The sequence below is a fragment of the Falco naumanni genome, chromosome 10, assembly GCF_017639655.2.
Source record: "Falco naumanni isolate bFalNau1 chromosome 10, bFalNau1.pat, whole genome shotgun sequence".
NCBI lineage: Eukaryota > Metazoa > Chordata > Aves > Falconiformes > Falconidae > Falco > Falco naumanni.
The window spans coordinates 23,800,544-23,828,131 of record NC_054063.1 but is presented as its reverse complement, the minus strand read 5'-3'; the positions used below and the strand labels follow the sequence as shown (position 1 = coordinate 23,828,131).

At 46.7% G+C, this 27,588-nt stretch overlaps 1 long non-coding RNA gene across 4 annotated transcripts in view; it reads right to left on the bottom strand.

The window, feature by feature from the left end:
* LOC121095091 overlaps positions 1–27,356 on the bottom strand; it is a 189,480-nt gene extending 162,124 nt beyond the window's left edge. For 3 of the 4 annotated variants that reach the window (XR_005830008.1, XR_005830009.1, XR_005830010.1), the window contains exon 1: positions 27,204–27,355. This is a non-coding gene — a long non-coding RNA (uncharacterized LOC121095091). Of the gene's footprint in view, positions 1–27,203 lie in introns of all 4 variants that reach the window. The other variant, XR_005830007.1, reaches the window with a different exon arrangement.
* Positions 27,357–27,588: the final 232 nt, after the last annotated feature.

Genomic DNA, 27,588 nt, shown 5'->3' with positions numbered 1-27,588 from the left:
AGGAGGGACACTCACCAAGGACTTTTTTGTTTTAATGCAGTGACATTTGCTGTCCAGGGGCTTCCGCGGCATGACGACAAATCTAGTGGTACCTCGGAGGCAGGCTGCTCTGAACCTGCAGCTCCCGCATGCTGTTTGATCACACCTGCTGAAGCTTTCCCAGCCTTGCCAGGGAGAGCCAGGCAATGTGACCATGCATCTGGCTTCCTGGCAAGGAGAGGGCTGCCTCTGGCCCTGCGCCAGCTCAGTCCATCTCCTCCTGAAAATAGTGCACCAGTTAAAAAATTAAAAAAAAAAACCTGCACACACCCCTGCTTGCACAGACTCGGGGGACAGCTTTGTCCCCCACTGCGGATGGGAGACCCACAGACCAGGAACCAGCCCGCAGGATTTGGGGAGAAAACAACGCATCAGCTGCTAAATTTTCCTATTTGATTTAAGCTAATCTGGTTGCAAAGCTCCTGCCCCGGAGAAAGGAAATAACTTTTCATTGCAGTGAGGAGTCATAAGACAGCAACTCTCCTTGAAAGCTGAGGGAAGGAGTGTTCCCACCTCCTGTTGGTTTGCTTGAAAAAAAAAATCTCTGCATAACTTCTCCGGTATTTTCCACTGAGTCTCAGTATAATTGTACCAGAACTTACCAGCTCCATCCCTGAGAGAGCAGATGGGACTTTCAGATCAGCTTATTTCTGTCTTAAAAATAAGACAATATACAACAACGTGAGCAAACACTGATCAGTCCAGTTGTGGCATCAGACTTCTCCCCACAGCAGCTCCTTCTAACCTTCTGTTCCCAAAATGGTTTCTACTCAAATGTCTAGCCTAAACTGGGCTCCCAGCTTGCTGCGATGTGCTCTCAGGTCACTCCTCCCACACTATCACTGTAAAACCACAACACAAAGGAAGAACCAGCAGCCTGAGGATGAAATTGCTGATTTAGGACCTTGTGTGTCATCAGTAGGAGTGAACCTGCCTGTACATCAAGCCCCGGTGCCTGGGGAGGAGCAGCCCTCCCAAAATGGCTCCCAGCAGATCCCCTGACTTCAGGCACCATTCGGGTCTGTCAGCATCGGGCTGCTCACACCTTCTCATGCCATACAAGAAGTCTCTGGAGACATTTCTCTGGCTGAGAAAGAAGAAAGGACGCAGGAACCAAAGGAAAGGAGCAAGTTAAATAACAGTTGGACTCTATGACCCTGAATGTCTTCTCCAATCTAAAAGTTTCCATGATAAATTATTTCTCCAACCCGACATCTGTTCCAGCACAAGCTGATTCTGCTTTGGAGATCCAGGTAGTCTCAGCCAGACCCCTGGTAACTGCTATCATGGAAACGAACAGGGAGCTGCCACCTTGCCAAAGCATTTCTTTATACAGAGGCCCTTCTGTATCCACAGGTAAGTATGAAATAAGTCTTGCACGCCATGGTCAGATGCCATGTCCTCCGATCCCTTTCCAAGCAGTGATCCATCCAGCAGATGGTATTGTTGACAATGAGCCTGTGGAACTGGCACTGCCAGTCCTGCGTTCCCCGCGGTGGTCCATGACCTCACCGCAGAGCTGTGTTCTGGATGTTGCTAGGCACATGTGGGTAGTCTGATGTTAGCAAGCAGATAATTCTAGAAATAAAATTGTATCACCTTCACCTAATTGGTAACCATTAGTAAGCCCCACCAAGCTAGGGCTGTCTTACCTCTGGACATGCCTATCCATGCCCTTTTCCAGGACATTTTGTCTGGATAGAGTATGAAAATTTTGGCCACACGGGCACCCAGAAATTCCAGACGAGTGGCCCCGTGCACACACAGATCATCTTGGCGCATTTGGGTTTGCTGCAAGTGGTCAAGCTATTTTTGCAGCATATGTGCAGCAGGCCTAACACAGCTTGAAAAATCACTGTACATGTGTTACCCGGTGTATACGCACATATTTCTGTACAAGGAACCTCCATCAGGAGCATGACACCTTTTATCATAAGACAGCAGGTCCCAAACATCCGACACTGCTCTGAAGCCACACATACAATTTGTGTGCAGACACAGCAACAGTGTGCACAGGCATAAAATTAACTGAGCTGCATTATCCCCTCCAGCAACTCTGCATTCAGGGAAGCTGCAAAAATACAATAGCAAAAGAGGACAAAGGACACGGATGCGGGTTGTAGAATTTGGCATCAAAGCAGAAGCTGTTCAACTTCAGTTTTTCTAACAGAGTCTGGCCTCTCGCAACCCAAGGAGCACACAAAAGGTACCGTGCAGAGCTGCCACTGAAGAGTGCTGCTGTGAGTGATGCAGACTGGACCCGTGCACACACTGTAGGACTTGCTACAGCACCTCAGACTTACCAGTTCTGGACCCACCAGCCTATTCCAAACCACTCCTGGAATCACACCCAGATGCGTGATCAGGCAAAGCCGCAGCAGAAGACACAGATCTCCAGTGAGAGCCCAAGCTTCTTTGCCTGCTAAACACAAGGCTCATGCCAACCCTTTTCCATGCAGAAATGACTTGGCGAGACTTGCTGGAGTGCAGGTCTGGAGGGGCACAGACCACCCAGCCGCCCCTCCTTCCCCTGAGGGCCCATTACAAGCCATTAAGCCCCACTGGTTCCCCTTTGCACCAAACCCACAGGAGAAAGCAGTGCCCCAGGTTTTCTTGGGGATGTTTTGCAGCCTGAACTGTGCATATCAAATTGTTATGCATTAGACATGCAGAGAAGCTAAAAAGTCATTTGGAAATAAGGAAGTGTATAAGTTAGACTAGCTTGAGGGCTTCAGTAATTTATGCACCGAGAATTTATACAGGTCATGTACCTATTTACTTTGCTGTGCTCTAAAAAAATGCACAGTTACCTTAGCAACTTTAACATTGCAAAAGAGTACAGAGCTTTCTTAAAGAGACATTGTCAAGAGCGGTCAGCCTGACCAGCCGTTCCCTCGCTCCCCTGTGTGTGCTGGATCTGCATTCACATGCATTCTTCCCCTCAGATCAAATGTACATTTTGTTATTTTAACAATGAACAACGCATCTCAGAACTCATTGACATCACCTAACAGTAAACAAAAATAAGCCTACCATGCGCAAGAATGAGAAAATGTCATAAAAAAATAGACAGAATTTACTCATTTCATCATCCTGACATGTTCTGAAAGCTTAAAATGATTTTTCAATTTGTGGAAATTGCCTAGACTCTATAAAAACATAAAGCATGCTAGTTACACCTTGGGGGCTTTCAGATTTTAAAAAAAAAACATTGTAGAAGAAATCTAATAAGCTGACTAGGCAATAAGCACCCAACCTCTCAAATTTCTTTTATTCTTCTCTCTCCCCCTGCAGGGTTTCGCACTAGATTTGTCCACAGAGTGTTTTTCCCAAAGCCAAATTAAAAAAAAAGTCTCTAGAAAAGGCTTCCCAGTGCCCAAACCGCAAAGTAACTATTCAGAAGAGAAACACCTTCTCTGCCCATCGCCAGATCTGGTCTGACACCCAGCTGAGACAGCAAGCTCCTACCACGCCTGTTACCCAACTTTTATCAGCCCTGTGAAATATGCAAACAATCCAACAAACTAAGGAGAAGCATCCAATCAATAAAAAACTCCAAGCTCACAGTCACAGAGGACAGCGAAGCTTAGAGCCAGGACATGGAGGGGAGCGTGGCCAGCCTGCTCAGTGGTGGCCGACTTGAATTGAGCACCCAAAACAAGTACTGCCTGACACCCAGCACACCCCTTTGCTTTGAAAACTTGCCACCCCGGATGACTCTGGGTGCAATTCATTAGCTCCCCAAAACCCTCCTTCATCTTCTGCAGCTGTTAAAAGCAGAGTAAAGCAGTGACAGGGCACACTAAGTCAGGGAGAGGTTGTGCTACAGAAAACAACAATGATTTTGTTACAAAACCCTTCAGGCCACCATCAGAAACAGCCCAGAAATGCTGCACTGTGGCACTGCTAGAATTTTGGCTCTTCTCATCCTTCCAACCCACATCTGCAAGTCACTGCAAAGCACAAAGCACGCAATGAAATATCTTTTTTCCCCCTCATACCTACATAGCCACCTTGCAGCTCTCTAAAAAAAATAATTAAAAAATTGTTCTTTCCCAAACAGTTCCGATTTTGCAAACCTTCGAGAGCATACAATAGATTTAAACAACAGGGTTTTTGTGGGTTGGTTGTTTTTTTTTTAACAGCTATAAACATGATGTATTTTCTGCAGCATCCTGTGAGTATAGCAGGTGCCTCTGGTTTGCACACAAAGGTTGTATGTGTGGAGCTGGGGCAGGGAAAGGCAGGAAGAAAGCTACAAACCCCTGTTTTCTGGGGAACTGCTTTATTTGTACATTATCAAAAGGGAGTCAAATTATGGCTCTTTTCAATCACAGAGACAAAGACAGACTTAGAGAGGCAAGATGTTGACTCTCCCTGATGAACAATATATGCGTCCAATCAAATCCTACAGCACTAAGCCCATACAGCTATATTTTAGATGGGCTGTGCCTGAGAATTAGGGAAAATACTATCATAAATGCAAAAAACCTTGAGTTTTATGACTGTCCTTTTTCCTGATAAGCGTAGCAGGACACCTTCAGGGCAAGATGTGTGAGTGGATCTCAGAAATCACCTCCATAAGCAACAAGAGCAGGCTCCCTCCAAAGCAATAGTGCTGGGCATGCATTACTTCTTCCTCTTGCCTTTATGGTTAAACACAACCAAACCTCAGTGATTTTCTTTTCATATCACACCTCATTGTCCCATCCACATGCTATTGCCAAAACTGTTCACCACAGCCTTGGCAATAGCATCCAAAGGTCTTGTAACATGCTCTGCATCTGCAGACGGGGAGCAACAGTGGCAGCAGAGCAAGGAGCAAATACCCTGTTAACACCGTTCCTTCACATCCAGGGGGGTGGAAACCAACAGAGAGGCTGCACAGAAGATAATGCAACTTTAAGCCGTATTGGCTGTTGCAAGGAAGCCTCTCCTCTAGATCCAACTTCCAGACGCGCCGGCAGATCGGCACCGAGGAGTGGGGTCCCTGGGTTCCCGAGCCTCCCACACAAGCAGCACGGCTACCATCCAACGTGGCATCCCACCTGCCTTCCCCACAAGGCACGAGCCTGTACCTCCCCTCTCCGCTGCCCTGGAGCAGAAGGAGTCTGGGAGAGGAGAGGAGGACGGGGAGAGGGAGGGTTTGCGCAGAGCCCTCCACTCCCCATCCTCCACCCCTCGCCCATCCCCGCAAGCTTTTCTCCATAGAAGGAAGCAATCTGCCTCCTGTGCCCAGGTACCACAGGCAGCATGCCGCTTTGCCAACGCACTGTCAGATCTGTGCCGCGTCAGAACGAGCCCTACCACATTAATTCAACTTGGTGGATTAAAAAAAAAAAATAAAAGAGGGAAGGCAGGACAAGGCATAGCAGATGGCTGAGGACAGATACTGCGTCCCATTCTTTCTTGCTCTGCAAGAGAACAGCTTCACTCTCTGCTGTTTTTCATGCTGCTCCTCGCTTTTTTCTTTTTACCTAAACAAATGCAGAAACTGGTGTCCAAACACCCAAGGTTTCCATGTTTTTGTCACCTCTACTTAAATTTTGTGGATTTCCACCCCTGTTGCAGCTCTTCAGGCCACATGGCACAACGAGGGTGCAATTGCTATGAGATAATCACACCCTTGGGGTGTTATTAAGCACAAGGCTATGCCTCATGCCTCTTGCTCTCCAGGGATGTGATTATATCATGATAACCAAACTCTCCAGAGACACCTTATTGCAATTATGACATTTCTTTCAGGTTTATGTATGAATACATTATTCAAGGAAATTACTTTGATCACCAGAAACTTCCACTTAGTGTTCAAATACTTAAACTGGCTGGTTTACCGAGATGAAGTTCCTTCCTTACACTGTTTGACAGGGAGAGAAACAGGGCTTTTAATCTGAGCAGAGCCGTACCAGGGCCTAATCACCAACATGCAGATACACTGTCTCTTATTTAGGATGGCAGTTTTTTCAAACAACTAAACTAATCCAAATAGTCAAGCCATATTTTGGTTACTCCAAGGCCCGGGGAAGAAGTCCAAGAAAATTTCTTTAAAGAACTGTTAAAGGCAAAAAGAATGAAAGATGGAGCTATTACCTTGTGACTTCAGAAGCAGGCAGATCTGGTAGCTCAAGGGTCAGAGAATAAACATAACAACTCCTCTTACTGGCTTTATAAACCTAACTGCACCACTGGACTTGAGTGGTCCCACCTGGGTAAGGCAATCAGCATCACCCCCAGGTGTTTCCAATAACCCCCAATGGCTGTCTGCAACGACTGGCCCAAATGCCCCAGCAAAACCTGTTAGTTAAATGCGATCACCTGCCCCCCTTGGTTACGGACCTGCTTCCATTGCTTACCGACCTGCCTCCCTTGCTTACGGCCCTGCCTGCAGCCGCAGAAGCTGCTCGTACAGCTGGCTTTCTGTTCCCATTGTGGTGCAATAAAAAGCAGATGTACAATACTGAAGGGTTAAATAGTTGAGGGGCCAGAACTGACTCTACAGATTAGTGGTGGGGCAAAATCAAGGTCACACAGAAGATAGGTCACACGGAAGGCCAGCTCAGCGCCACAGATGGATAGCGTTAGCTGATAAAAGGTGTGGCCAGAAGGTCTCCAAAGCCCATAAGGATTCTTCAGGGACCAACTGAATTAAAACAGAGAAGCAGAAATAACACCTGCACCCCAATAGCGATGAATATTCCTGAGAGACCTATGGACTTAGCGAGAGGGTACTGTGTATCTGCTCCTGTGTTTGTTTTACTGACCTTGGCTAAGTGTTTATGAAATACATATTGGTTATCGATCACCCTCTCCATTCCCCACCAGAGAGAACCCAACAGTTAATAGCATGGGCCTGGTGTCAGAGAAACACAAAAAACACAGGCATACAGAAGGACACAGCCTAAGTGCTTTGTGGAAAAGATCAGAACATGTACGCCAAAAACTCAGTGGCATCATCCACAGGCTTTTTTAATAGTTTCTGTACAGCTGGGTTGCGTCCCCCATAGAGAGAGAGTATGCCGGGGGGGGAGCAAAGCTGCTTTTCCCCGTGCCCAGCAGCACTCCTTGCTCCCTGATTATAACAGCTCTGCTATCGCTGCTTTGAAAGCCAGCAGAAGCCGAATGTCTGTGCTGCTTTATACTGAAACAAACATCAGTCCAAGGGCAACAAAGGGCATGTATCTAGATTTTTACACTTCCTTTCAAATAATTAAACAAAAGGGGGGGGGGGGGGGGGGGGGGGGGATGTGCGCCAGATAAAAGAATTGCTTATTAACCAAATTCTGGCAGTTTGGTTATGTATTTTGTTTTTTTAAAAGTCCTCTATGGGATGGGAAATACAACAAGACCTCAGTGTGCACAGTACAGCTGAGCCACCTACAGTGAACTTTCCCTCTCCAGGTACTCAGTTACTAACTGCAGTGTTATCCTCCACTTGTGGCCAACAGTCAAAGAAGAAATCTCAGCATTACTCCATGTTTCCTATGCCAAGCCCATCTTTCCAAAGCAAAGTTTTAATCCCTGATCACCTGCCTCCTGAATGTAACTACACCCCATCACGAGCTTCGATCTCTAAAATAGAGATCCCCTCTGAAAATGCCAGTGCCTGGGGGTCTCTGGCCAGCTAACGCCTGTTGCAGCACAGCTTCCCTGCAGAATGGTTTAAAAAAGCGGGTCTTTGGCTGTGGTGGGCTGTAGGGGACCTCAACCTTTGATATGGGACTTAACAATCAAGTTTTAGGAAACAGCACATCTATGAAGCTCCTGACACGCTTGTTCATGTTGGTCTTGATTGCTATGGAGTTGCTCACCCTACTGTCTCTTCAGACCCAGGTGGCTGCAGATACCAGAGGCCACGGACTTGTGCTCATAAGGCAGTTACATGCTTTGGAAAGCCCTGTCCTGCTGCGGAATAATGCTGTCATGCGCCTACAAGCAGATTTTGTGATACAGTCCCACCTGCAAACAGGGAATGCAAACGCTTCCAGTCTGCATAAGACCTTCTGATAGCTACTGTGATTCTCCTGTGTCTTCCTCATTCTTCCCACCACCTTCGGAGCCCATCGCACTCACACCTCTAGTTCGGAATTTGAGAAACAAGTGGAAGCGTCAGAAAATCTGTTACACAGGTGATGCCTCACTTACAACAGCCATGAGAACATTTCTGCTATGGAAGCCAAATATATATATAACGTGCTAAAGATAATGACAGAGTGTGCATTATCAGCCTCTCATCGCTGTATAGTTATTGGTGATAAATTTGAATCTATGGTGAACTTCATACACCTCACATCCTTTACACTGACTATCAGTGAAGGTGACTCCAGGCGGAGGCAGCTTATCTCCAGTAGTGTACCAAGTTAATTGAAATGAGCTTAAAACCAGCTCAAATGATCAAATTCCTATACACACTACTTTGGTTCTATCTCTTCGGCAATGTGACAGGCGACCTGCAGAATTACAATGCGACAGAAAGCATGATTGCCAGGAGAGCTGGTCAAACACGTTTGAGGAGTGACAGAACCCTGAGCTTGGTTAAGGAGTACACTACTGATAAACAATCCCTGCTATCTGAAAACTCTGGAGGATGATGATGAATAACAAAAAACCTAATGTGAAACAGAATCATTCTTGACATTACTGTGAACTAGTATTTACAATGCTTGCCCCGCTGCTCACCCACCCTTTTTCAAACTGTTTTTCCTTTACGCTATGAATTTGAGCAGAAATGTTTATGTGTCTTCAGGGAAATTGCCTCTTGCTTATGCTATCATCACAGCACTTAACCTGCACGTGAGGAGTGATGCCATGAGGCTGAAGTGGCCGGTGCCACAAAAGATGTGACGAGTAGCAGCCATGGTGTTTCCATGCACCAGGGCTTGCTCACAGAGGCCACCGTGAGTAACACAGATCCTTGCCCAGCCCAGCTCTCTGTGTCAATCTTTGTACTGATTCAGTCACCAGTTCTGTCCTTTTATTTGCCCAAGACCTTCTTTTTTTACAACAATACCTTTATTTGTGTCCCACACTAACTCAGATGTGGTAGTCCATGCTTAAGCAAAGTAAAGTGAAGCTGAAGTAGGTGCAGAGAAGGGCTACTTAGCAATGTGGGGAAACAGCCCCTTCTCTTAAAAAAGAGAGGGAGAGAGCCTGCTGTGTCTGGCCTTGCAAACTTGAAGCCATAGATGATGCTGTTAGCTGTCTCCCTCAGTCTGGAAAGCTGCACATCACCACCTTGGAAAGCTACTTAGACCTTTCCTCCAAGTGCCCACTGCCCATTAGTAAGAGACTCCTATGTTCATCACGAAGGCAAGTAATAAATACAATCCATATACAACAAATGATCCTTCGGGCAATTACCAAGAGAAATAAGTATATATTTTTAAAAGCACCTTCATGAATCAGGTCCTCTGTTTGCAATGATTACATTGCTCAAGAGATCTTACATCAATGTCTTTCTCAAAGCTGGACAACTTTCCTCATGGTAACAAATAAATGCACTTGTTATGGTGTACTTGGTTCTCATAAGGACAGTTACGCAAGGACAGCATCAGTGCTGCCAGAAAATGATATCAAGAGAGAGAAGTCAGTGGTTGCCAAAGCTGAGCTTGTACCTTTTGAAATCTGACTCTCCCCCAAAGACACAATTCCAGCCCAGCAATATTTGCAAAGGTGACACAACTCAGCGTGTATCCCTGTCTAAAATTCATTGAGAGCAGGAGAAGGGGGGGGGGGGGGGGGGGGGGAGAGAAAAAAAACCCTCAAACATACCAGCATTTAAGGACTGGATTTTAAAACAAATGCACAATGAAAGGTTATGCTGTCATTAAAGGAATAGCCAACACTTTACAGCAGGAGTTAACACAGTGCTGCTGCAGACACTTTGCATTTGCAGCTAATCCGCCAATGATTAAACGAGCTGTTATTGAGCATTTGCCCTGTTGAACTAGGTTTTCCTTATCCTTATTAATCATTCATTTTACACTACAGTAGCCTCCTGTCTTTAAGCAAAACATTATTTTTTCCATTTTTTTTCCCAATGAAGTAAATTTAGCTTCTTTTTTTTTTTTTTTTTTTCCTCTGGTGATGTCCTTTACAATCCCAAGAATGGATAGCTGAAGAAAAGCAGGAACAAAACCTGGGAGAGCTCTAAAAAGCGTGGGGAAGCAAATTCTTTTTGCACTAAAACTTAACGGAGTTAAAAGTAGAGGACATGGCTGGAGCCACTAAGCTCTGGTGTAAACACGGCCATTTAAGAGGATTTGCATACCATTTATTAACCTTCCGGAAGAACTACACAGACCCCAGTCAGGGAAAACAACTGTGTACACATGTTCATTTCATTCTTATTATCAAAATATAGCTTCTGACAGCTACTTCCGAGCATTTTCTGTAGGCAGATAAATACAGGGACCGGGAAGGGGGTGGACAGATTCAGCCTCTTTCCTGTCCTCTTTGGGTTTCATGAAATCTGGAATTCATTTTTTAGCTACATTTTAGGAGGAAAGGTGTGAGCAGCCACCTGCTGTGCTTCAGGTATTTGTTAAAGTTCTGGAAACAAAGGTGATGCCGGCAGCCCCGCAGGGAAGGACTGCGGATGCTGTGTGGATGCATCTGTGGGTGCTGGGCGCTGGAGATGCCTCGGCTGCAGCCCAGCGAGGACCATCTGCAGTGCCGGGAGCTGTCGCAGAGCCTGAGGCCCCTCACACCTCCTCAGGCTCCTCCACAGGGGCCCAGTCCCCTCCTCATCTTAATTTAGGATTTCAGCCTGTGCCACCACAGTTTATGCCTCAGTTTCCTCAACAGCAAACAGGGGCAGCCAGGCCGCCTCTCCTCCCTTGGGCGCTCCCAGAGCTCTGCTGGCCACACGAACAACGAACAACGTCTCTGGCTCTCTTGCTGCTGTTAACGGTCTGTATTTACTACAGAAATTTCAAGGCCTTAATAAAAACTTCCAGCCTGCTTTCCTTTAGGGTAGCTGGGCTTCAGAGGGAGCAGCCAAATGGGATGGCATCATGCCATGGGTACAAAATACCTCGGGGCTTAGGAGAACCAGATTCTCATCCTACCATAAATTTGCACAGCTCCAGAGTCCCTCTGATTACATCTGCACCGCTAGCAGAAAATTGGCCAGAGCTTTGATCATACAACCTGCATGTTCTTGGAACCACTGGGGGCTTGACCACAGCAATATCTTGAGCTGTGGGTGTCCCTGTCCCTTGGCAGGAGCCCTGGTGTACCAGGACCTCATGGAGGATGAAAGGCCCCAGGAAGGTACCGGAGAGGTGCAGATTTCCATCCCCAAGGATGCTCTGAGCCAGCACCTGGGTGTGAATGGGGATGAAGATCAACCATCATCATAGACATGTTCAGAGGTGTCAGGGAGTCCTACAGACACACACACACATACTCAGTCACTCATTCACTCTTACTTTGAAGCTCAGTACAAGGATGTTACCAGTTAAAAAAACACAAAGCAACAGAAAATAAAGATGGTTAGAAGGGATTTTTCCTCCCTTCATTTCCTCTGTGTTGTCTTTTTTTTTTTTTTTCTCTTTTTCACTTTAGACATGTTTCATTCACTTTCCACTTTGGTTTAGAAGATGGACTAACTAATACATTTTTTGCTTTCCTATAATGTTGTAATGTTTAGTTTGCAAGCACTGCATAGGAACAGTCTTAAAATAAAGCTCTATAATTGATTTTTCATTTTTTTGGTTAAACTACAGGATCTATGCCATTGCTATAGGGTTTTATAAAACCCTATTTCTATGTGTTTGTTCTTTGGGTTGTAATTTATTATGACAGTAACTTCTTTAAACTCTTAATGTAATAAAATCCACCTTCATAATAACCACACAACCACTAAAAATCTAGCAACGCCTTCCAAAACCCAAGGTGAATGTGCAACTGAGAAAGAGAACCTAACATGCGATACGTTAAAGATGTGTAGGAAAAGTGTAATTAATGTAAGACAGAAAGCGAAAAAGAAAGTAAGTTTTGAAATCTCTCCCAGTGATCACATACTTCACAGCGTAGTACAAATGCAGTTCCAACAGTTATTTTTAGCCTGGCACACACGGGTATATTGTTACCCAGCCTGCTGCTAGAAGTAATTTTAAATATCTTTCTGAACAATCAAAGAAGATGCTATATTCAAGAACAGGCACAGAAGTCGTCCTTATCTCACATTCTCCATGAGAACATTTGACCTTCCTGATTTGGGTTCATTTGACAAGAATTTGCTGGCTGCTTAAAGATCCGCATCTCATGTAGAATGATTATAATAAAAGTTCGTATCACAAACCCTACACAGAACAGCATTCTCTTTACCTACAAAAAGGTGACATTTTCCAAGCTGTTACCTAGAGAGCAAAGGACAAATGGAAAAGATCAGTCACATAAAAGCAGCATTATCATAACATCCCATGGCAATTTCAGAGTTCTTTGAAGGCCAGATGCTTCTGCTCCATATCTAAATTTCCTATAATAAGAGACTCAATGGAAGCACAAAACATACCTGTGTCACAAAGTAAAAAATCATAGCTAACCTACAATTTCAAGTAATTTTCTATTCGGAGTTGGTCAATTTTTTCAGTGTGGAAGTGGTACGGTTCCCCTAGTGTGCCGGAGAGAGACAACAAAATATTGCAAGTGAAGTTGAGCAAAACACTATAGACAGATTGAACCATTGAACCAGCTCAGCTGGGTGGGAGTCGTGGCTATGGACTTGCAGCTGAGTCTGATTTTCCTCAAAGTGCCGGAACTGTCTGGCAGGATCCCATCTCATCCCTAACAGCTACTCAACAGCAAACGCAAGCGACCCTAGGGCTGGTAAGCCAAACCCGTGCTGCACGAAGGGAAAGCCTTTCGGTGTCTCTGCCGACGCCAAAACAGACACTTCCGATGCTTTTTGAAAATGCTTGGGTCTGCTGCAATATATGGGGTGAATTTGTCGTTGATGTTCAGTGCCCAGACTTCTGTGAAGCCTCTGAAGGTTGAAAGTCAAGGTTTGGAGTGGAAACCAAGAGCAGGCAGCCCTTGGCGCGACCAGAGTGGTTTGGGCTCAGCGATGAGCAGCCCCTGGGTACACCCCCAGCAAGCTGACATATTCCAGACTCCGTGAGCTCGATTTCCTTGCACAGATGGCAACCTTGCATGGAAGGTCCACAGTGAACTCTAAAACTGTCATTTCAACCAAACGCTCATGTCGGTCCTGCCTTTCTTAGGCCAAAATCATGCCAGACTATCTGCAGGAGCTGGGGAAAGAGACTGGCTTTAGAGAGTGTAAACTGACTTCACTGGAACTACTGCCAAGCTAGGCTGATGGAAATAAGAGAAAAATCACGGTCTTCCAGTTTTAATTCCCAAAGGAGGCAGTGCCTTTGCACAGCCCAGGTTCCCACTCACTTAGCCAAAAGAGAACAAAAACGAATAGGAAGGTGGGTGATGCCATCCGCAGAATCTAACCAATGCACATGTCTACCTGGCCTTGCTTTGCTAAATCATCTTGAAATACAAGCTGGTTTCCTGGTTGTTGTTATTTATTTATATATTTTGCCAAAAAAAAAAAAAAAAAAAAAATCAAAATCGATTCTTCTGTGATTTACGGTGGGGTTAAGGCAAACGTGAAGCCCATGTTAAGGCTGTTCATCTCATGATAAGGCAGCAAAAAGGTCAACAAATTACTCTCTCCCTAATGGTTCATTTGAACCAATGAAAACAGGATATTTCATCCTCCCGGGTCAGGCCTGCTTAGAAGTCCTGCGTCCCCTTCCCCCCTTCCCTCCTCAACCTTCCCCCACTACCTCCTCCCTCTCCCCCACTCCCAGCCCCTTTCTTTTAACTCTCTATCTCTGATCCTCCAAGGTGACCTTTTCTCCCACTCCTAATACCAAATTTTCTGGCTGAGTGATGCCGAGTGGTGCTGCCGCCCTGGCCGGGGCTCCCCAGCTCCGGGGGCAGGATGGAAGCTGCAGCCCCGGGACGGGCTGTGCCACTCACTGACGCTGCCGTGCCAGAAAGATGGAGGGGGTAAAGCCCTGTGGTTCCTATCCTGCTTGGGAGAGGTTTACTTGGCAATCCGTGCCTCATCAGTTATAAACTCGTAGGGGATGAGCTAGGGCTCTTCTGCTTTAGCCCGAGCTGGAGCAGCGAGCGCTAACTGCCGCCTATTAGGAATAGTGATCACATCTAATTGTTATCCTTGCTGCTGATTGAAGGGGGAAGCGGAGGGATGGGAAGTTCAGCTGGGTGACATGATGCAGTTTTAATGAGTCTCTCTTTTTCTTTTCCTTTTCTTCTTCCATTTTTTCCCCCTCCGGCCTGGCTGTTTTAATATGGAAATATAGTAAATTCTAACAAAATAAGGCTGGCGCTTAAAGCACAGACCGAAGGCAAACCTCCAGGAGTCTTTCAGCAGTCACAGGGCAGCAATAGCACTACAGAAGCAATTAGTTCCTTAAGTTCTTTAATACAGGGCCTTTGGAGGGGGTGGACACTAGATTAAGCCCTGCTTCATTTGCCTATTTATTCAGCTGTCAGAAAGCTGAAAGGGTTAAATCGTCTGTTGGAGAAGAAAGACTCCACAGAGGCAGCTCCTGGGGTGACCATCCCCAGCCAGCAGCCCTGGTGCAGGCAACGTTGGCTCCCTTGCAGCACAGCCGATCGCTGCAGTATGACCTCATGCATTAAATAGTTAAAAATTAACTTTTTTTTTGGTTGGGGTTTTTTTGTGTGGTTTTTTTGGAGGGGTGTTCTCTCCCAGCAGATGCAGTGTGCTGCGTGGCTGGACGTGCAGCAGAACCTGACTCAGCAAAGGCGCCTGATGTCAGAACAGCCCCAGCAGTGCTGGAATTCACCCCGAGCAGAGGCGAGCAAAGCCTGGGACAGTCTGCACCGAAAGCCAAAAACACGCTTTGCAGAAGTAGCCCCAGTTTAGAAAGAGAGGGTTTCTAAGCTGGGGTACAGTTGTGAAACCGGGAGAGGCTGGTACGCAGCAACGGACTCTCTGTCTCTAAATAATAGAGGGATTAAGCTCCACATTTGGATCTGGTTTGTATTTGCTCCCTTGCTTGCTTTTCCTTCCCTGCAGCCATGCGTGCGTCCGAGTTGTGTACCTCAGGGCTAGGAAGAACTGATGCTCCCCTGTACGTTCCAACTTGTATTTTCAACATCTCATCAGACACCAGATTTAAAAAGTTCACTCTCCCAGCGAAGTTGCTTTGCTTTGTATGCCTCGACGCACACCCTGTGCATCAATTGTGCCTGTACCAGGGAGGGTTTTAATTACAGAATCATGTTTGCGGTGCATTACCAGTTTATTCCTAATATAGGTCACTAATTTGGATTCTCTTGGCTGAAGTATCCCTCAGCACAGTTTGCTGTAACACCTGACAACCTATATCCAACCCCAGAGCATTTGCTCTTTCTCTCTGTATTATTTGAGATATAAATCTGAGAGAATCCCTCTTCGCAATCTAAGAAGGGGTGTGTGTGTGTTTGGTTGTTGTTCCAAAAGATTATTTTTTTTTCTTGAAGAATTAAAAATATAGCATATTCAAAGTGGATTTAGAGAAAGAGCTCACATATGATCGCTTGCACACAGAGCAGGATTGCCAGTGCCTACAGAGTATGATAGCTGAAAACACAGAGATAGCATGTAATGCAATTTTGTTATAGCATATCAATGAATTTTGTTAATATAATAACCTGAAATAAAGTATTAAGACAGATTGATGGGCCTGGGTAGCACAGCTGAGGATTCAAATATTTACATCTAACATGTTCCAGCTTGTTCCTACTGAAATCAATGGAAGATCTCCTTCACAGCTGATTGCAGTGGGGAAAAATTGATCCAGCTTATGCAGAATAATGATGGGAGGGGGAACGGGCAAGTTTAGCTGAGTTTTCAAATGTTGATCTCTTAGCTCAAATCAGCTCTAATTTCTTTGTTTCTTGTGGGATTTTTTTGTTAGAGGGGAAAAAAGGAAACTCTTTTCTTCCACATCCATAAACAAAACAGAAATCATCCCAATGCAAGGAAGGAGAGAGGGAAGAGTGAAAAACCTGTTTTATGTGCATCTTCCTTTCATGCCTTAATGATGCAAAACTTCCTTAGCCACTCTTTTCTATTTGCCGCTTTATCTACCCAAAGGATGAGACCACATCCTGCTGGAATCCGGGAATTTGCTGAGCTTGCTCACAACTGACACAAAAACTTCAAACCAGTTTTGAGCTCCAAGTCTGAAAACGTAAATATAGAAAAAACATCGTACCCTCATCCCCAATTTATGTGCCATCACATTTTCGTACCGCTCACCTACCTTTGTTCAAAGAGCACCATGAACAGGTATTCACTGAGCTGCCTGCTAACATCATTGCCTTTTTTTTTTTTTTTTTTTTTTTTTTCTCCCCAGGACTGCACAGCTTCACATTAGCAATTTGGGTCTGAGTATTCATCCTCCAAACTGACTTCAAAAGACTAACAAAAAGGCACTAGTTCATACTTGCATGGAGACAACAGCGATGCCGCCGTTAGTCACAGGAGAAGGAGGCTCCAACCCGGATCTCAGAAAGCTGAAATCTTTTGAAAAAGACGAAACCTATTTCAAATTGTTCCTGCAAAGGGTATTTTCAATTACCCCTCCCTAAAACCTTTCCCTTTGATTGACTTAAAACATCATGAAAGTTCTAGGAAATACAAAACTTCCGCTATTAAGAATCACGCACACACATTTAGAGCTAACGCAAATCTCCACGCTAAAAGCACGCCACTTCAAAATGTTTTCTCAGATTAAAAGCCGAGTTTTCAAAAATAAAGCTGTAGCAGCTACAAAAGCAGACTGGAGAATTTTGCTAGAAATAAGCAGGAAACACCTCATTTTTCCTTCAAAGAAAATTAAATCGAATGGATTAATGAAGGGCCAGGAAAATCATCAGGAAGGCTCCTGACATTTCCAATAGGAGTTTTGCAGGGAAAGAAAATGGCAGTTCCCAGACCTCCCCAAACAGCCCAAAGAAATCTTTTCTGTGATAGGTGCCTAGAAAGAGGAAAAATGCACACTCCAAAATATTGCACCACCACTCAGCAAAGGGCAAGAGAAAACCATCCCACTATTTCCAGTCTCCTGACTGTAAATCCAGCCTATCCCGCCCCCCCCACCTGCCCCCCCCAAATGACTGCAGTATTTTATCTACAAGGTTCCAATGCCTTGTTTAGTTCATGTGGTTTGGTTGTGGTTTGTTGGGGTTTTTTTTCAATTGCATCTGACAAAAATCATAAACCTTTTAGCTGCTGAACATTTCCTGCGCTGTAGCGCTGCTCGCAGCATTCCCGGGAAGGTTTATCTTTTGTGATAAACAAAGAGTTGGGGGAGGCAGATGGAAGCAGCCGCCCAGCCCTGCTCTCCCATCCCCTTCTGCATCCAGGGGAAGGGAAAAGTCCCTTGCAGGGTGTGACCTTGAGGAGGATGCTCCGTTTGCAGATTCTCGGGAAAGCCAAGTTGCACCCTCTGCTCCGGACGGCTCCTTCACTCTCCGCTTTTGCATTCTGATCAGCTTTGCAGGGCGGCGAGGCCGGACGCTCAGCACCAAGCCACAGGCGAAAGTGTAACTTTGTGTTCCTCAGCTGGGGGAAAACACTGGGAATACAAATTGGAGCCCAAATCGTTTCCTGGCGTTATGTCACTGTAAATTTAAATGGCCCTGGCATTGTGAAGCTCTCTCATTTATTTTAAAAGCCAAAAAGATTTATTCTACCCAGAAGTCATTCAAAGTAGGATGGAGAACAAGCAGGACTTGGTTTGCTGTTTTCCTAACAACAACTAAAGTCAGAGCTGTTTTTTTGCTAAGTTGCAGAGGGGTTTAGGGCACTTTCACTTCTCTTCCACAATAATCTCACTTTTTTTCTGTGTTTCAGGAAGCTGTCCTACACATCTTCTTCTGACATAACTCCTGGTACTCTGATGGGCCATTTACTTATTATTATTACCCCACCTGGGTTTTAAGTAGCAGCAGGTTTTAAGTAGCAGCATCCGTGTGTTTCTTGCACATGCCAAACATGAATGTCCATTCACAGGAATTCAGAAGATCTGGGCAATTTTGGGTCAATCACCTGGTCACAGACAAAGTGTTCCTGTTGAGGACTGTTCTGAGACACAAGTAAATACTTAGCATTAACCTCCTACCTTCTAGAGGTGGAAAAACCATCTGGGGAGGGAGAAATGACCCAAAGACGAAGAACAGACCTGCCAGGAAGCTGAGCTTATTGCTCATGTTCCTGGCTGGCAGCCCCATCTCCTTACCACTACTCAAGCTCTACATTTTTGCAGGGTATGCAACTGGCATATGGAATTTTTAAAAGCAATTTTGTAAAGATGGGCTTCTATTTCTGTTCATGCCATAGCTTTTAATCCTGAGGCAGAAACAACCAATGCCTGAGTTTTGCATGCATGCATATGCATTACCTGGAAAAGGCAGGCGAATGTCAGTTTTGGGTTTCTACCAAAATCTTTCCTTAGCTGAGTTTTTCTCAGGAACTGGAGAACAGACAGAAGCAGAGCCCTTAAAATATGTTTTCAGGATTTAAAATGCAAACTGCACCCTTCCTCCCTTCCCCACATGTAACGGGGGTGAAACTGAACGCACTGGGTAACTCTCGGATCACTCCTAGCTGGAGTGCAAAGTGGCCAAGGAGGACATCGTACCACCGAGGCAAATACCCAATCTGGGTACCAGCTCTTTGTTGGATAAAAACCACAGAGGGAGGTTGCAGCAAAATAAAAGAAGGGACAAGAAATATTCCTGATTGACCTGCTATCATTTGAATACATGGGCTCAGCCTTATGCCGTCCAGAAAGGCTCCAGCCCCTAGGCCAGCGCTGGATATTAACTACGCAGAAGAGATTTCAAGCTCTGCCTTCAGGGTTGGTGCTGGATTCCCTTTTGTCATATATTCATATCTCCTTTGTATGCAACCCATTAGGCTGCGCACAGGGTGTCAGGTGTATGAACGCAGCCCCACACACATTGCACCCACACAAGCGTGCAGCATCTCTGCATTTCCGTGGATGCTCAGCAGTTAGGCAGGGATGCCTGTTGTTGGACTCCGTTATATATGGCTGAGATATTCGGCCAGCACTGCGACCATCTGATTCACTTGTTTACTGCCCACTCCAATGGGAACTGGCCCTAAAATCTGGGAAAGCTGTAAAGAGCACACATGCGATGAACTAAGAAGATGGATGTTTGTTCATATGTGTTCTTTTAGATGTTTATTGGCCTAACTGGCTTTTCATTAACTCAAGAGCTCTGCTATTTATTTTAATATTCCAAACATTTATGACCTTGTAGCTATATCATCTGATTCGTTCTATATATATGTCCTAGGTCATCAACAGTTTGTTTTCTTTTTCCTAATGCTGGCTTTTAAAACTATTTGATCAGGTCATACAAATTCTTACTGAGGAATTCTGAAAAACCTTCAAGGCTTGATCTTTTCTGGGCACAGACACCTCATTGAAATTCAGGTTTGCATATTCGAGTGTAGAAATCAGATTTATTGAAATAGTGCACAATAAAAAAGATGTTTTCCCCTTTCTTTAAACAAAGGAGTAGCTGGCAAAAAGTTGCTGGCTCTATTTGTATGTTTAGAATGTCATGGTTCACTTCTAGGGGGTTTTAGTCCAGTTTTACTAAACTCTGGTGTGTGGACAAAGTTTGTCCTTCAGATACAGAGGGGAGAAAGAGTGTAAAGGGGGGAAAACAAATAATTCACTTTTTGTGAGTGAACTTCTCTTTTCCTTTACTATTTACTCTGACTCCAATCAAGCCCTTATTTCTTAACCTTTTAGAGGTTTATATCATCAAGATAGAAAGAAGTATTAAAAGCATGGATAATCATCACTTTTCCATTTGCATCCTCTTTAGAAGCTTTCAGCCTTTGGTTTGCACGCCCCAGAGATACTGGTGTGGCCCGTGTCTCCCACCCAGTCCTGGACCCACAGAAGCTGGTTTCGCTCCGCAGACCTCACTGAGTATCTACACCTACTTAGGTGAGATTTTTTATCTTGTCCTCAAGTTTGCTATAACTATGATCCCAGCTAAGTGACAGCAAGGTGAAAGTGATTAATACTGTTTTCAGTGCTGACTGCATTGAGTCCATCGTTCTGAGAGTTCGTGAGCCATGGGCATGGGCAACACTGCATCACTCAGGATCTGGCTCTGCTAATACACAAGTGAATTACCACACACACAGAGAATACCAGAATCTGATGGGAAGAAAACGTCCAAGAATGAAATCAGGGCATAAAATAATGAGCTTTCTGCTGGACTAGAACTGTCATGTCATGGGAAAGGAGCAAAGTGAAGAGGCTGAAAATTCACCTCCTCTCCCATCCTCAGAAGGGTGGCGGGGACATGCAGGGATACAGAGCTCAGGCTGTCCCAGCTAGACCTAATACAGACCTTCAGGCACGGAAAACACCCTTCAGACCTCTGACATCTCTGGTTCTCTTCTCACAATCTTCAGCCTCTCTTCTTTATTTGAGGAAGAGAAAAATCCACTTGGCATTTGCAAATGGCTGTGATTCAGTGCAGTGAAGGGTCTCTACCACCAGCAGCCTCTCCAAGCCTTGGGAACTCCTTGTGCCATAATGAAACCACATCTGTTGCCAAGTGGAGAGTCAGTGAAGGATGGATGAGTGGGGAGATGCTTTCTCAGGCAGGCTGGGCTCTACTGCTTCATGAGTTTCACATCTATGTGCTGCACCAATTGGGGTGTGCATCGGTCCAGTCGTCTGCCCCAGATAGTGTGGTTCTTGGGCAGGTGAGGGGTGGATCAGGGTAGCATGAGGACCATTGGGCAGTGGATCAGCTGTTAGAGAATGAGGGCAATGATCCTTTTTCAGCAGCATCTCACAAAAACCAGTGTCACAAATGGTGCCCTGGTTCCAACAAGAGGATACCTGGGGCTTGGGAAAGCCCAGAGAAGTGGATGTAAAGGCAAACAGTGAATCTCATCACCAATTCATGGTAACAAGAGCCTACAGAAGTAGCACTCAACAAATTTCTCCAAGCTCTTAGAGCATCTTAAGAGCAGATCACTGTATCACTTGCTTTATGAGTCTACGGAGGATCCGACTGGATAAGAAATGCACATATTTAAGTTTATGGAAAGCAAAACTGAACACTTGGTGCCAGCTATGGACATGCTTAGTTCTTCATGTTATAAGGAATATTTCTACCCTACGGGGCATTCTGACTGACCAAACCGGAATGAGTTGTGTAATTATTTAATCGCTATAGCAGGATGATACCTGTTATTAATACTATGAATAATAAACAATGTCTAAAACTATAAACCTCAAAGAGCAAAGTCAGACAGATGCATGGCAAGAAAAAGAGTGATGTAAAAATGCATGTGTCTCTAGTAAAGATGAAACAGTGGCACAGTAGGAGTCAGGGAAGTGGAAATATTGGGGAAATAACAGTATGGTCCCTGTCTTGTGCTGAATCTGCACAAACACACACCTTATGAATGGTCTCTGTCCTGAGGACTTAAAATTCATGGCTTAGGCTGAGTGAGGAAATGCCTTTACGATGTCTGGCTCTCTCTCGTGTCTCTCTGAGGGATGATCTTCAGGTGTAAAAATAGCCAAGCCAGTGGATTTTATTGTCTCCAGCTGGATTTTCACCTCCATGCCCATCAAGAACAGCTTTCTCACAGAAAGGGATTGCAGAGAGGGGGCAAGGACTGCCAGAAAGAAGTAAAAGAGGAGCAGAAACCAACACAAGGGAAAGAAAGAGGCCAAAAAGAGAAAGAAGCAGGACAAGGTCTCTGCTCGTCTATTTTTTGAGGGAGAATGAAGAGATGCTTTAGGAGGACCTGCAAGGTATAGAGGGACAGGATGGGAGAAGCCCAGCAGGGTAAAAGACAGAGCTGAAAGTGATAAAGGAAGGTTTCAGTGCCAAATAGGGTGACATTCAGCTAATTTTTCCCCGCTGCCACTCTGCTGAGTCTAGACCTGACATCTCTGCAGGCAGGTCCTACACAGGCTCCCTGCCCTGGTCACCTCCCCAGCTGCCCCTTTCTCTCACATCTGTGTGCAGAGCAAGAGGAGGGACAACATTTTTTGTGTTTTATTTTTATGTAACAAAAGAGTGACCTGGATAAAAAAACACTCGAGATCTCTTAAGTCCCCGTCAACCCATCTCCACTCCAAGAAAAACTCTTTTGCCTTTGCGTATTACCATCTCCACAGATAGAGAAGTGGAGGTCCCCACGGTGCTGGAGAGTCTGGTGTGGAGCCCCATCCACCTCCCCACTCCCCCCCACCACCTCCACCTCTGGAGGAAACGAGCCACATCTCTAGCAGCAAAGCCAGGGAAAGTGCTTTAACCCTGCAGAATTTCCCTGAATGCTTTGGGAGAGGGTGGGAAATTTATAGGGAGGGGGAAAGAGGGGGTACTGCTACTAAAAATAATAATAACAAAATAACAACAACAATAATATTAATAGAACCCAAACACAGAACTCCACATGAATGAACTCTTCCAAGGTCACCTGGCATGGAGGCGGGTGGGACAGATTTCCTCCCTGCATCCTGTCCTCTAATGAAAGATGCACTTTAATGTGCTGATTACATTTGCACCAAGTTCTTTTAAGTGCAAAACAAATGCAGAAACTCCAGAGATTTGCTGCTGCTGAAAAAAAAATAAAAATAAATCTGTACTAAATAATTATCATAAAGCATCCATTTGTGTATGCAATTCTTGCCAGGCTTACAAATTAATAATATTAACAGATCTCATGTTGTAGGTTCGGGGCATTGGGTTTACACTTCAACCATAATTTCATCAAAATTGTCCAGCAAAATACATACTTTTTAATTCTGGTGTGTCGGTGATGACACAAGGAGAAAGAGGAAATAAATCTCACGGGGACAGTGTGGACACGAGGGCCTGTTTGTTCTGAAAAGAACTGGCAAAAGAAGAAGAAAAGAAACGGATCACTGCTGTACATTAATTGTGCAAGGGATGCAAAATGGCTGAAAACAGAGGAATGGTATTTATAAAGCTGCCTAGTTTTCAAAAGATCAAAGGCAGAGGTAGAGAAATAAGCCACCGGACGTGTCTAATTGCAAAGTGTATATGGTAAAATAAAAAATTAATCTCTGGCTGTTTCACTTGCTCCCTGCCTTCTGCAGAGCGCTGGGTCTGCTGCGCAAGCGGTGGCGGGGAATGGCCACGGTGATGCTGCAGCGCTGCCTGCGCGGTGCTGCCCGCTGCGCCAGCGCGTCGCCCAGCGAGGGCAAACGCGGAGCCTTTGGAGGAGAGAGCTCGGAGCAGGTCACCGGGCCGCTGGCCGTGACACCCGGGGTGGCACTCTGGGGACACGCCAGCTCGTTGCCACTCGATGCTCGCTCAGAGGAAAAAACCTCTGGGATGCAAATGCCCGAGTGTGTTTTCACAGGCGATGGGGAGAGGCCGGATTCCCTTGCACGTCTGCCCCCTCCCCAAACGCCCGACGGCCGGGTGGGCTCTGCAGTTCGTCCACCCCAAACTGCAGCCACCCTCCCTCCAAATCCCCCTGGAGCTGTCCCCACCGCCCGGGACAGGGCAGAGGCCACCAGCAGGAGGGGGGATGTGCAGGCTGGCAAGGGGACAGGGGCGGGCAGGGCGGGCAGGGTGGGCAGGGCAGGCAGGGCAGGCGTAGGGACAACCAGGGCAGGGACAGGCAGGACAAGGACACTAACAGGCAGGACAGGGACAGGCAGAGCAAGGGCAGGGCAGGGATGAGCAGAGCAGAGCAGGGGCAGGCAGGGCAGGAATAGGCAGGGCAGAAGTATGTAAAGCAAAGGCAGGGGAGGACAGGCAGGGCAGGAGCACGCAGGGCAGGCAGGAGTAGGCAGGGCAGGGACAGGCAGAGCAGGAATTGGCAGGGACAGTCAGGGCAGGGACAGGCAGAGCAGGAATAGGCAGGGACAGGCAGGGACAGGCAGGGCAGGAGCATGCAGGGCAGGCAGGAATAGGCAGGGACAGGCAGGGATGGCTTCCAGGTAGCCAGGGAAGGGGGGAGTGCCTCTCTGCCAGGATTTTGGGAGCCAGGCCATGTCCTGGGCCAGCGGTGGCAGGCAGTGGCTCTCTCCCGGGAGGGCTGCTCGCAGCCCGGGGAGGGGACGAGGGGACCCCCGGGGGAGGGAGACCCCCTGTGCCTCCCCCCCCCGCCCCCGCTGCTGCAAAGGGCCAAGGAAGCGCCTGCCCTCTGCGGGAGGTCCCCGGGGCTGGGGGGGCTGTAGCCGGAGGGTCGCCCTGGCCCCACACCTCGGGGCAGGCAGGGAGCCGAGGCAGGAGGCTCAAAAGAGCAATTTCACAATCGTGTATTGAAATTAGGCTGGGCGGAATTGCATTTCCCTGTCCCTTTAATCCAATAAGTCAGAACTTCTTAACTGATTAATTACAAAATTAATGAGTAAAATGGCAGGGTTTCAGTGAGGCACGATAGTAAGGGTTTGCTGTTGTTTTTTTTTTAATGTTGTGCTCTTTAAAAAGACTGATGGAAGTAAAGTTACCTCAAAGCATCAGGGTGCTTTGATGCCTATAATAGCAATTTAGTTATTACATTAATAGATTTCTCCTTTATTTTTAACTAGGCATTGTTAAATATGTTCTTGTTTTGTCTGAACGAGGAATATTTGAGCTTGCATTTATTCATTATACGAATTCTCCCCGCACAAAGAATTATTTGGCGTTATTCCTCCACCCGAAAACTCGGCATTAAACTGAGATTATCAGCGCCTTTGGTGGGGAGCGCAGGACTGACACAGCGCCGTAACCGTGCCTCACCCGGCGTTACCCCGGCCAGCCCTTCAGCAGCAGAAGTGGTGTTTACAAACACACTCTTCCCTCTAGAAACTACTGCATCAAAGAGCACAACCAACCCCCGAGACTGAAACCTCTACCCAGAATCCCAAATAGATGGAACTGATGGTTGGAGGTAGCACCAAAGCGTCAGGTCAATGCACACTAAACCCATGTACCACCCACCCACACCCCGCCCCCCCCCACCAAAAAAAAAAAAAAAAAAAAAAAAACCACCTCTGCTGGAGAAAATACAGATCTGATGCTGCAGCAGCAAAGATACAGTAGTTTTACTCTCTCATTATGAACTCTGAGGTGCCTTCATTTCAGTGGATTGTCATGCTTGTCACAGAGGAATCAAAGGCAGAGCTGTCTGGCAGAGTGGTATTTGCAGCTATTTGCACTTGATTTCTCCCCGTGCAAGCCCCGGCGCAGGATGCTGCAGCTCAGGGGCTGCAGCAGCGGCTTGCAGTGGCACCAGGTACCCGGGGCAAATGCTGCCGGGCTGTTGACAGGCTGCTGAATTTGTTTGGAAAGCTCTCTTTAATCAAACAGGCTCCTGCCTCCATTAAAGACTAATATTTTTAGGGCAAATATTTAAGGAGAGGTGAAACTTGAGGTGGGTGGGAGATCTTTTTTCCTTCTTAAAGCACTCCTGGTAAATAAAGGAAAAGGAAAAGGGGACGGCAGTGATGCCCAGCAAAACACAAATGTGTGTTTGTCCCCTCAGCAGTTGCTTGGCAAGTGGAGCATCAGGAGCAGGAAGGTGCCTTTCCCCATTACTGGGACCCTCATTAGAGAGATGGGCTGATTTGGTGAAGGAAGGTGGGAAACCCACAATGGCAATACTTCCCCCCCCCCCCCCCCCCCATTCCTTAGAGTAAAACAATCTCTCCAAAGCCCCCACAGCCAGAAGCATATTCCTAGGGATGGCTTGAGGTAAATCTATTCCCTAACAGGGGGATTTTTTTTTTCCCTATATGTTTTTTTCTAGGAAAAAGGACTTCCCACAGCCTATGTAGTGGCACTACCTAATGCCATGCTGCTCTCCCGAACACAGAGCTGAGTATTGAAGTCACCTCCTGGAAGGGGTGCAGGGTTGGAGGGGAGGGGGTGCAAGGATGCCCCCACTGCAGAGCAGCAGCCTGGCTTGGGCTCAGCCCCGGCTGTCCCCTGCTCAGTCACTGCTCCAAGGTGGAGGAATGACCATGCTAATGCCACTGCTCAACTTCCGAGGGGAAACTGAGGGCTACAACACCAAAATTACACATGAATCGGGAAGACGCGGCTGCAGAGACCTCCAACACGAGAGGTGTCCCCGCCTGTACGGACAGATGGACAGCAGCACAGACATACTGGCTCGGTACCCACGGGAGCTACAGGAATTTAAAGATATATTCTGCAAAATATTTCCATAAACTAGATATATATTGCACGCAGTAAATAAGCCATGCAAGTTGTACAAACACAGCTGGAAAGATTTGGAGCATGCAGGGCGTTACAAGCACACATGGTGCGTAAACACACATGCAGCCTGGCCGTATAAATATATGTGCCGCCCCAATTATATATGCATTAGAGAGAGAGAGATACATAAATAAACCCCTGTGCTTTCAGTATAGCCACGCAAACGGAGCTATAAAGCTTTCCCTGACAAGTGGGCAGCATTGTACGCGTGGGAGATGGGCTGCAGCTGAGCCCACCCGTGCCGTGGGGGCATTTGCTCCCGTTTTGCCTTCCCCGAGGCAGATCCACGTGCAGCCATGGGGCTGCCCAAGCAGGTGGTGGGGGAGTGGGGCAGGGGTACGGGACCCGGCGGATCAGGGGCTGTGCCAAGGTACGGGGGGAGGTCTGAGCACCCCCATTCTGTACCCCCCAGCTGGAATAAACATCCATGGCTGGACTTGGGGGGGGGGGGTATCAAGGGAAAGCAAAACCAAAGGGATGGGGGGTGGGGTGGGTGGGTAATTATGGGGTGCCCTTGGATGGGGGGGGGGAGTCAACACCAGCCAGAGAAGTCCCCAGAGAGGGGGACAGCCCTCACGCCCTCTGCCCGGCATCCAGGGCCCATTCACAGCCAGAGCCCCCCTCCCGCAGCCCTCGATGCAGGCAGAGCCTGCACCCGGTTTTCCAGAGCCATTTACCAATATTTTGCAGAAATCCCATTAAATAAGTGGCGAGCGGTATTTAAACATAGCGCTGTAATTATTAATTCCCCCCACATCCCCCCCGCTCCCCCTTGAATGCGAGGGTTTAATTGGCTCCAAGACGAGGAAGCTACAAGCAGTGTTATAAAATGAACTGACCCCGCAAAATGATGCAACATCTGGAGGCAGGGCAGCCAGGGAGGCAAGAGCATCTCTGCGGAGCATCCGTACGTGCAGCCTGCGCTGATGGGAAGGGCCCTACCGAGCCGCATCCCGGCTTCTGCCTCGTAAATCCCGGGCAGCCTTCGGAAGCCTCCAAGTGTGGTAAGAAAGAGAAGCCCCTTGGTGCTTACCTGCCCGCCGCGAGGCACGTCCCCTCACCACCTGCAGAAGAGGAGCCCTCTCCTTTCAAACAGCCCTAAAAAATTTCCCCTAAGTCCACCCAGGCGATTATTTTTTTAGAGCTAATCAAGGAAATAAAGTTAAAGAGGAGGAGAGTTCCTCTTGTTTGGGGTCTGATTTGGGGGAAGGAGGGGGTGGGGGG